Source organism: Palaemon carinicauda, chromosome 27, assembly GCF_036898095.1.
Source record: "Palaemon carinicauda isolate YSFRI2023 chromosome 27, ASM3689809v2, whole genome shotgun sequence".
Lineage (NCBI taxonomy): Eukaryota > Metazoa > Arthropoda > Malacostraca > Decapoda > Palaemonidae > Palaemon > Palaemon carinicauda.
The window spans coordinates 68048270-68057403 of NC_090751.1; positions in this window are offsets into that span (position 1 = coordinate 68048270).

Below are 9134 nucleotides of genomic sequence, written 5' to 3' on the forward strand. Positions count from 1 at the left end.
TTCACTAATCATCCTGCATTGCAAACAATATAATGGAACGAAAAATATATTATTTATATCTCTTTGAATTTCTTTATTCTTAATCTTTAAGTTATTAGACTAGAATGTTTTCCATCGTCTTGTATTCATCGTAGGACACTTGCCTTTTCTATTTTCCCAGTAACTACATTGCATCATGTAACTTTTTCAGGTTTTAACTAGAAATAAAGAGGAATGTATCGTGATGTAAAGGAACATTCCGATAATATTGAAGGAAGAAGAGCTCATATAAATAGGAACAGACCATTTTTCTAAACATTTCTCAGTATCATAATCAAAATCTTAAGGAAGGAGAGGAAATGACAAGAATTGGCTGAGAACAAATCCATGGTGTTGATCATGAACATGTCTTCAAAATATGAGACCGGAATTTAATTCAAAGTCAGCCATACTAGGAAGCGTATTTATTAAGCCAGCCGACAACTACAAAGTCACACACTGGTATAGCATAAAATAACGTCAAATATCAGTTTACAATTGAACAGCATACAAGATGTGACATCTCTCTTCTTCCAACGGAGGATACTAGAAACTCATAGATTAAAATAGGTATCCTTAACCACAATGAGATGTTTAAAATGTATGTGGACTTCACATTGTTCTATAAACCCAGAAGGCTTGTTCACAATATGACCTGAGCTTTGATTGGTAAAACATCTTATACAGGTAAAACAGTTTCATGATAAGCGAGGTCTGTTTAATCCCTTAAAGTTGTGTTTTTACTTTTTGGTTCAACATAACATTCATTACCTGACCTGGATTCACCATCATATGTATACTAAACATCTTTATTGGTGTCTGAATAACATTTTGTAAAATTAAATTTCTTACAAGTATTTGGACTTAATTCCTTTAAATTCCACATATTTCGCCATATTTCACTAACATTAAGCATTTTTTAAATTGAGATCTTGGCTCTTTACACTTGTTTACCAGTAACTGGGCTCTAAGATTAGCTTTTGGAACAGTACTAAATCTGCATCATGATTAACTTTGTTCATTAAAGACTAATGTTCAGTTAAATTATATAATTTATATTTTCTAGCAGAGAAGCTGATATCATTTAAGGATTTTTTCATGTCTTGCGCAGACCGCACATTTAGACAAACCATTACTCTGATGACAATAATGATTGCTACGGATATGTTGAAAAATTCAATCACTCCCCAAATTTCTTATTTCAGCTGCGCTAAACTGAAGACATTTAGATATTTCATGTTTAACAAAAATTTTTTTTAAAGATTTCAATCGCCTCTCTACAAGTGGTTGTTCTTTACCCATAAACAAAAGGCATTTTACTATAATGTTCTGCTAACAATATATATATATATATATATATATATATATATATATATATATATATATATATATATATATATATATATATATATATATATGAATGCCCATCTAACAAAAATAGATTAATCGAAAGTATATTCCATGGTTGCGAGGGGACAGTAAGGGACAGCATATTCGTAGGTTCTTTCATTTTACTGTTAGCATTTTGCAAGCATACTGCACAATCACGAAGGTTTCTATGTAACAGACATCTTTTTTTTTTTTTTTTTTTTTGGCAATATATACTATCTCTTAATTTGAGCTGAGGCTTTGTTATGCCTTGATTGATGCCCAGCAGAAATACTTTCAGAAATAAGAAGTCTGTGGCCAGTTCATCAGAAACATCGGCTGACAAAACTTAATATTTATTTGATGTCATAACTTTAAAGTTTCTTTTGAAAGGGGGTGAGAAAGATGGAGGTCTCTCTCTTTTTCGATTAATAGGTGGTGAGTTACCAGGTTTTTGCACGTTCCCCACTACAGATGCACCTGGTAACTTGGTTTTAAGTGGAGTCTCCATTAAATCAGGCAAGGACATAGCCTGGGAGGTTAGAACTATCCTTTGTAATGTAGGGTAAAGGTTGGATAGTGGTGGGCAATGTCTTATAGTTAATACAGAGTGGTAAATCTTTAGGAGGAAATAATTTTTCCTTATTATGCAGCGCAGTATCAGTATATTGCGAATTTCTTTTTCGAGAACTACCTAGAGTAATAGGTGGGTTAGATAACTACTGAGAAACTTTTCCTCCTGTTTTTAATGTCTGTGCATAGGCAGTCGATTTATTTAATAATCTCTTGGCATAGCCTACGCTTACATGTTCAATATTTGATTTATTGAGGGCAGCTTCTTCTAACTTATATAACTAGCATCTCCTGTCAGTAGATTTATGATTAGAGTTGCAGTTCAAGCAACTTCCCTCAAGTGTAAATTCTCCGTGGTAAACATTTGAGCAAGTACTGGAAATTTTATCATTCTTACAAACTATGGAAGGATGCCCAAATTTAAAGCAATTAAAACATTGCAGTGGCTTCTGCTTAAAAGGTCGAACTTTAATCCTTTAATTTTCTATGTCCATGTGGAAAGGTACATCAGCATCTTGGAAAGTAAGGATAATCATTGATGTTCCAGGTACTTTATGTACTTTCCACACTGTTAATGGGCACATAGCCAATATCTGTTCTTCTGTGAATTCATATAGGTCTCTATTGAAAACCACTACCCTTCCGTAGCTATAGTTTAGATGGGGTTTAATGTCCAATTTTATATAGACACTGTCTGTCTTTAAATTGAACAATAAAACAAACTGCGTGTATGACTTGGCATTTATCAAGTAACTTTTCTTCCCAAAACGAGATTTATCTCCAGGTGCAATCTGAAGAAATTTGCAAATCTTGAAATAATTTTCAGTGCCTCCAGTAGATTGAGCAACAAACCACATTGGTGGTTTCGGCTTTCTTTAGGATGGCATAATTATCGCTTCGTCTTTATCAATCCAGTCTGCTGGTCTGTAGACATGCAGATCTTGAGGTACCCCATCACACTGAGCACCCTTAATATTCATATTACCTACTTTAATATTCATAATATTACAGCTTACATTGAATGCTTCATCATGGCTATTAAATGATAACTAAGAATCCAATTTATCACCTTGAAGTTTCATTCTAATTTATTTTATTAATCCGTAGCATTCAAATATCTTATGCAGCTCATCAAAATTGGCTTCTAATGGAATTTGTGTAACATGCAGGATTTTTAATTTTCCTGTGGTGCCCAAATTACCCTTTTTCGAATATTCAAAGAATGGTCCTTTTTAGTTCCTAAGTCGACAACGGAATTTTCTTTAAATGAATTACCAGAGGTCATCAAGAGTGCCGGGGGAGAGTCCACCTATCCAGGGGATGTTGGTCCATTGTTTGAAGAATGCATAAAACAGGGTTGAGATTGGAAAGATGGTGAGTTTGATTTACCTGCTCGAGAACATTAAGGCATCACATGTCAGAAAGGAAATTTGCACTCTCAACTACCGGCACAATTAGAGTATACTTCCCAGATGGTCTACTCCATACCCTACCCAAAGGACAGCAGCAAAACAGATATAGAGGCGCGTGTAAGCTGAGACCAAGTAACTATGGAATCATCCTCCCCATATCTGTAATGATGGGCTTCCGGCCAAAAGCCGAGAGTCCTACCCCAAGCATTGGATCCCCCTGAATTCCGAAGACCCAACACTTGAGAATAGTTCCACCAAAAAGGTCCAAACCATCTTCGGGATGGCTGATATCATCCAATACTCTCACATTAGCTTTGAATGCAAATACCTCCCAACCGTGACACCACCTTCCATTCATCGAAGCAGGTAGCAATAACGGATGTAGAAACATCCATGCCAGTGGCAATAAAAGATGAAGAAACATCCACGCCATTTAAAAAAAAAAGATATCTATTTATATATGTCCATATATACACACATGTAATAAGGGAAATTTTTCTCATAGAGTTGGGACAGCAACATGAAAGAAAGTTTATGAAATTAGGATAAGGTCGAAGTAATATTAAGAGGAAGAAACAGATTAGAGAGAGAGAGAGAGAGAGAGAGAGAGAGAGAGAGAGAGAGAGAGAGAGAGAGAGAGAGAGAGAGAGAGATATTCGAACTGGGGGAGCAATTTCCCCAAGTTTGAGAGCCCTATTGCCCATCACCAAGCTTTAGCACGGGAATGATATGCCGTGCTGAAGCTCATTGACTGCATCAAGGCATTCTCTCTTTCCCTCATCGTGATTTCATCCACATATGGCACTATAGTAATCTGTCTTATAGTTTCATTTCTAATCCTGTCCTGCCATTTAATTCCCAATATCCTGGTGAGGGTTTTGTTCTTAAATCCACTAAATCTATTGGAGATTGTTTCATTGATTATACCATGACTCATGTCCATATAGTAACACCGATCTCACTAAACTGATATATAGTCTGATTTTTATATGTAATTTCTGACGATTTGATTTCCAAATTTTACTTAACCTAGCCATTGTCTGATTTGCTTTTTTTTTTTTTTTTAATCTTTCACTAAACTCTAATTGTAAAGACCCTGCATTAGACATAGTTCCTAAATACTTAAATGATTCTATCTCATTAATCCTTTCTCCTTCCAATGATATTTCATCTTCCATTGCATACTCCATTCTCATCGTCTGTCTTTTTTTATATATATCTTGAGCCCAACCTCTTGTGATATTTCATACATTCTGGTAATCAAGTATTGCAGATTCTGTGGTGTTCTGGTAACAAGAACAGCATCATCAGCATACTCTAGATCTGCTAATTTCCTATCACCAATTCAGTCAAATCTTTCTCCACCATCTCCGACAGTTCTATGCATTACAAAATCCACGAGGAACATAGACAACATAGGAGACAACACATTCCTTTGGAGTACTCCACTGTTCACTTAAAATTCATGTGATAAGACTTCATTAACATTAACTTTTCACTTGCAATGCTTTTGAACAGACTTAATAAAACTCACATAATTAAGAGGAATTCCATAATTCCGCAGGACTTTCCACAAAATTGGTCGGTGCGCATTATCAAAGACTTTTTCATAGTCCACAAATGCCATCAAAAGTGAATATCTATATTCTACGCATTGCTGTACATGTCTCAAAATGAAAATTTGGTTAGTGCACTTTCTACCTTTTCGAAATCCTGCTTGTTCATCTCTCAGCTTTTCATCAATCCATCTCTCCTGTCTCTTTAGAATAAGCTTACTATATATTTTCATAACAACTGACATAAGTGTTATGCCTCTGTAATTATCGCAACCAGTCAGATCTCAGTTTTTTTTTTTTTTTTTTTTTTTTCACCAACACTCCTAACTCCCATTCATCAGGTTTTGCCACTGCATGCCACATTCTAAAAATAATATTGTAAGTGTTCTGGGGGTCACTTCATTTTCGGCCAGTATCATCTCGGCAGACATTCCATTGTATCCAGGGGCTTTCCATCTCTTTAGTTTTTTAATGATAGCTTCGACTACAAAAACACCGAATTTATTCATGAGCACATCAAGGTCTTCATCAGCTTCAGGTATATCAATCAGATTATTCCCTTCATATCTCCTATTCATAACCTCAGTAAAGTGTTCTATCCAACGTTGCTTTTTTTTCCTTCTGTTGTTATAACAGATCCACCTCTCTTTTTGATGGGCATATGCTTCTTCTTTGCCCCAGTTGAGACTTCATTGATAATTTTATAAGTGATGCTTACACCATAGCCACTCCTTGAATTCATAGCTTTCTCAGCCTCATCTTCTTTACTGTCTAAATATTCTCTCCAGTCATTCCTGGCTTTTCTTTTGACCTCACTATCAATACTGGAATACTCTACCTCGTAATTTTCAATACTTCCCCCGAAAACTTTCAACAATCAATTTTTGTCTTTGTCTCCTTTTTATAGTATCCCAAGTATCATTTAATATCCATGGCTTTCTCTTTGTAACTGCGTACCCCAAGACTTCACTACCAACTGACTGATAAATGTTCTTATTATTACACCATTCTTCATTAATTGTCTGCTCTTCGTCACTTAAGTCTCGAAGACTGCAAATGATTCCTACTTTTAATTGCAAATGTTTCTCTGTGATCTTCTAAAAGCTTAGTTGTATAAAACATAGTTATTCTATCTACCTCTTTGTTGGGTGTTTTCAGTTTTAATTTCAGTGCGGCAATGAGGAGTTGGTGATTACTACCAATATCTGCACCTTTATAGCTTCTTACATTTCTCAGAGTCCTCCTCCTCTCTTTATTATTGGCAATGTGATCTATTTGACTTTTTGTAATTGTCACATGGTGTAGTCCATGTATATTTGTGGATGTCCTTGTGCTGTAAAAGAGTACCTCCAATGACAAGATTGTTTATCGAACAGAAACTTATGAAATGTGCTCCATTTTCGTTTTTAACTTTGCCAAGACCCTCGACATCCATCACATTCTCTATCCTTTGATTATTCTTTCTAACTTTAGCATTGAAGTCGCCAATCACAATTTTCATATCTCTCTCTGGGTTCTCATCTATTACACTCTGCAGTTCAACATAGTATTCATCTTTCTCTTCTTCAGGGGAATCATAATACTCCCATTGTACTGCTTTGATTTGAACTTTGCTAGTAACAATCTACTATTTACAGCTCTCCACTCTGTTAATGCCTTTTCTGCTCTTGGTGTCATCATAATTCCTACATCTTTTCTTCCAACTCCATCTGAATAGGTTTATATAGAACCTTGGTCTGAAGTTTTAAAATTTCCTTACCAATCTCCTTACAACGTGTTTCACTTACGACCAAGATATCCAAGCTATATTTCATAAATTTATTCTCCACTTGCTGCAACTTCCCTAATCTGATTCATGGTTCTAACATTCCAATTACCAGTATTAAATTTTTCTTTAGCATTCATAAACTGGGAGATTCTTAGCAACCCGCTACGCCCATGTCTGGGAGCCATTCTTTCATTTTCTCTTTCTATTAACTGACAAAATCCATAGAGGATTTATTGGGTAGATACAGCAAAGGATAGCCAGTTCCTTGTGACGCACAGTACCTATCTAACTAAAGCATGTGATCCCTGCTGGTTCATACTAATTCTGGTAAGATCAACAGTCAGGCATCAGGAGTAAAATCCGAAGAGACAGTTTGTCTATCTCCTTAAACCTAGTCTGTCACCCTGCTGCCAGTGAGTTCATTGAGATATAGGCGCTTTTCCTCCACACCCAAACCTCTCATCACCACCAGGCTGCTCATCCACTTATACAAGTATAACCGTTGGCAAACATGGATTGTTAAGATATACCGCCTTGCACGGTATATATTTGTTACATCATCCATAGACTTAACGAAATATGATGTGAGAAACACACAAACCAAAAGGTAATCTAAAAATGCATTTTCTAGATGGACGATAAAAATATGCAGTTTACTATTTTAATTTTCTAATCAAATACTCCAATAACTATATTCTGCAATTAATTTGAAAAGACTGATACATCAACAATCTTTTAACTTATTCCATCAAGTGTCTGTCAGAATCTTATGATACATACATGGTGTTTAACTGTCTCCTAACCTTACCTGAGGTTTCTCCCTTTTCAATGATTTACCACTGATTTTGTTTCCAATTGGATAGGATACTAAAGTGGATAGTCCACAACTGGTACAGCATCATCTTCAAGTTCAATTCTATATTTCTTAGGTAAATGGTCTATACCATCAAAACAGATATGGCATAATTCTTTCAACATACTTTTGTCGCACACTAATGAGTTTAGACAAAATGATATCTTAAGGGTAGGACTTCTAAGTGTGAGGAATTAGATTGTTTAACTCAGAATCCAGATTCATTAACATCAAGAAGGGTTGACATAAAGAGATCAGGAAATTATATCATTAATCAATCTCTGTAAGAAGAGAACAATAATAAAGAAGTCAAATTAAGAGGAAAAAGAGAATTGAAGGAAGTGTTCAAAAAGACGGAGGAGGCATAAGAAGGGATTATTCTAAAGAAGGCACAATAGAGAGATCTTACTTGTCGAAACATACTAACGAAGTCTGAAGCTGATTGATGTATTCATAAGCATTCCTAAGCATTGTCCTTGATAATTTGGACATATTGGATTGTCACATAAAGAAGATAAGATGCCTGATGGCAATGAATAGGATAGAAGAGGTCCAAATCGTTTTAGATGATTTGCGTGTTTAGCACCAAGAAAACATGAATGTCATAGCTGTAATTGTATGAAGGGATGCCCATACCATCTAAAGGCGCTGAAAAGAGTGGAGTTTTTGCAGCAGTCGATTTTGTGAGAGAGCCTACTATTCCTTCAATGATATATGACTCTGAATTTGATGCTATCTTAGAAGCAATTCCACATTGTCAGATGCTAGAGTCCGTCTTCTCCCGGTTAAGTGTCGACTTGGCTAAATTGAAATGGAGTATATTGTGCAAGCTTTGACTGATGGAAGAAGCTCGCGAATATTTCTTGAATGTACTGGTCTTTGACAATTAATGGGGAAAAGTAGATTAAGGGTCCCTGCACAGGGTTGAATTTTCTGTGGGCAGAGGCTGCGGAAATGGAATATGTGTGGGGGCATCCATATTCACTGGTTGCCACGAAACAGTGGCAGCCACCAGATACTGAAAATTTGCTCATGTGTAGGGGCCATACGCCTGGGTTTATGCTACAAGAAAACTCAAAGATACAGCCGCTTAATTTGATAAATTGATCGAGGAGGAAGATCTGGAAGAAGACTTAGTCTTATTCACTGAAGTCTTATAATGAATGGAACTCCGTGACTGAACATACGAAATGCTTAGTGTTACAATAGACAATTCCCTAAACAGAAGGGGAAAGCCCTCAAGAAGATGACATTCAAGAAACATCCTGATAAGTGACATGGATGTGACAAAACCAACAGATAGTATACAAGTCATGAAAAGTATTAACTATGCCAAAGAGTTTTCAACTGATAGTGAAAAGAGGGAAGAATAAGCCGATTTAAGAAAATTTGTTTAAGATTTCGCAGAGGAACTATTGAAAAATCCTTATCTATAAGAATAGTTAGATGACTCGAGTCAGAATGGAAAGCTTCGTATGATGAGTATGATTCAGACATAGATGTTTCTCGTTTTGACTCTGATGATGAATATGTGATTGTAAAGAGTAATATGTTTATGGAACCCTCAGATAAAGATAATTTGAATT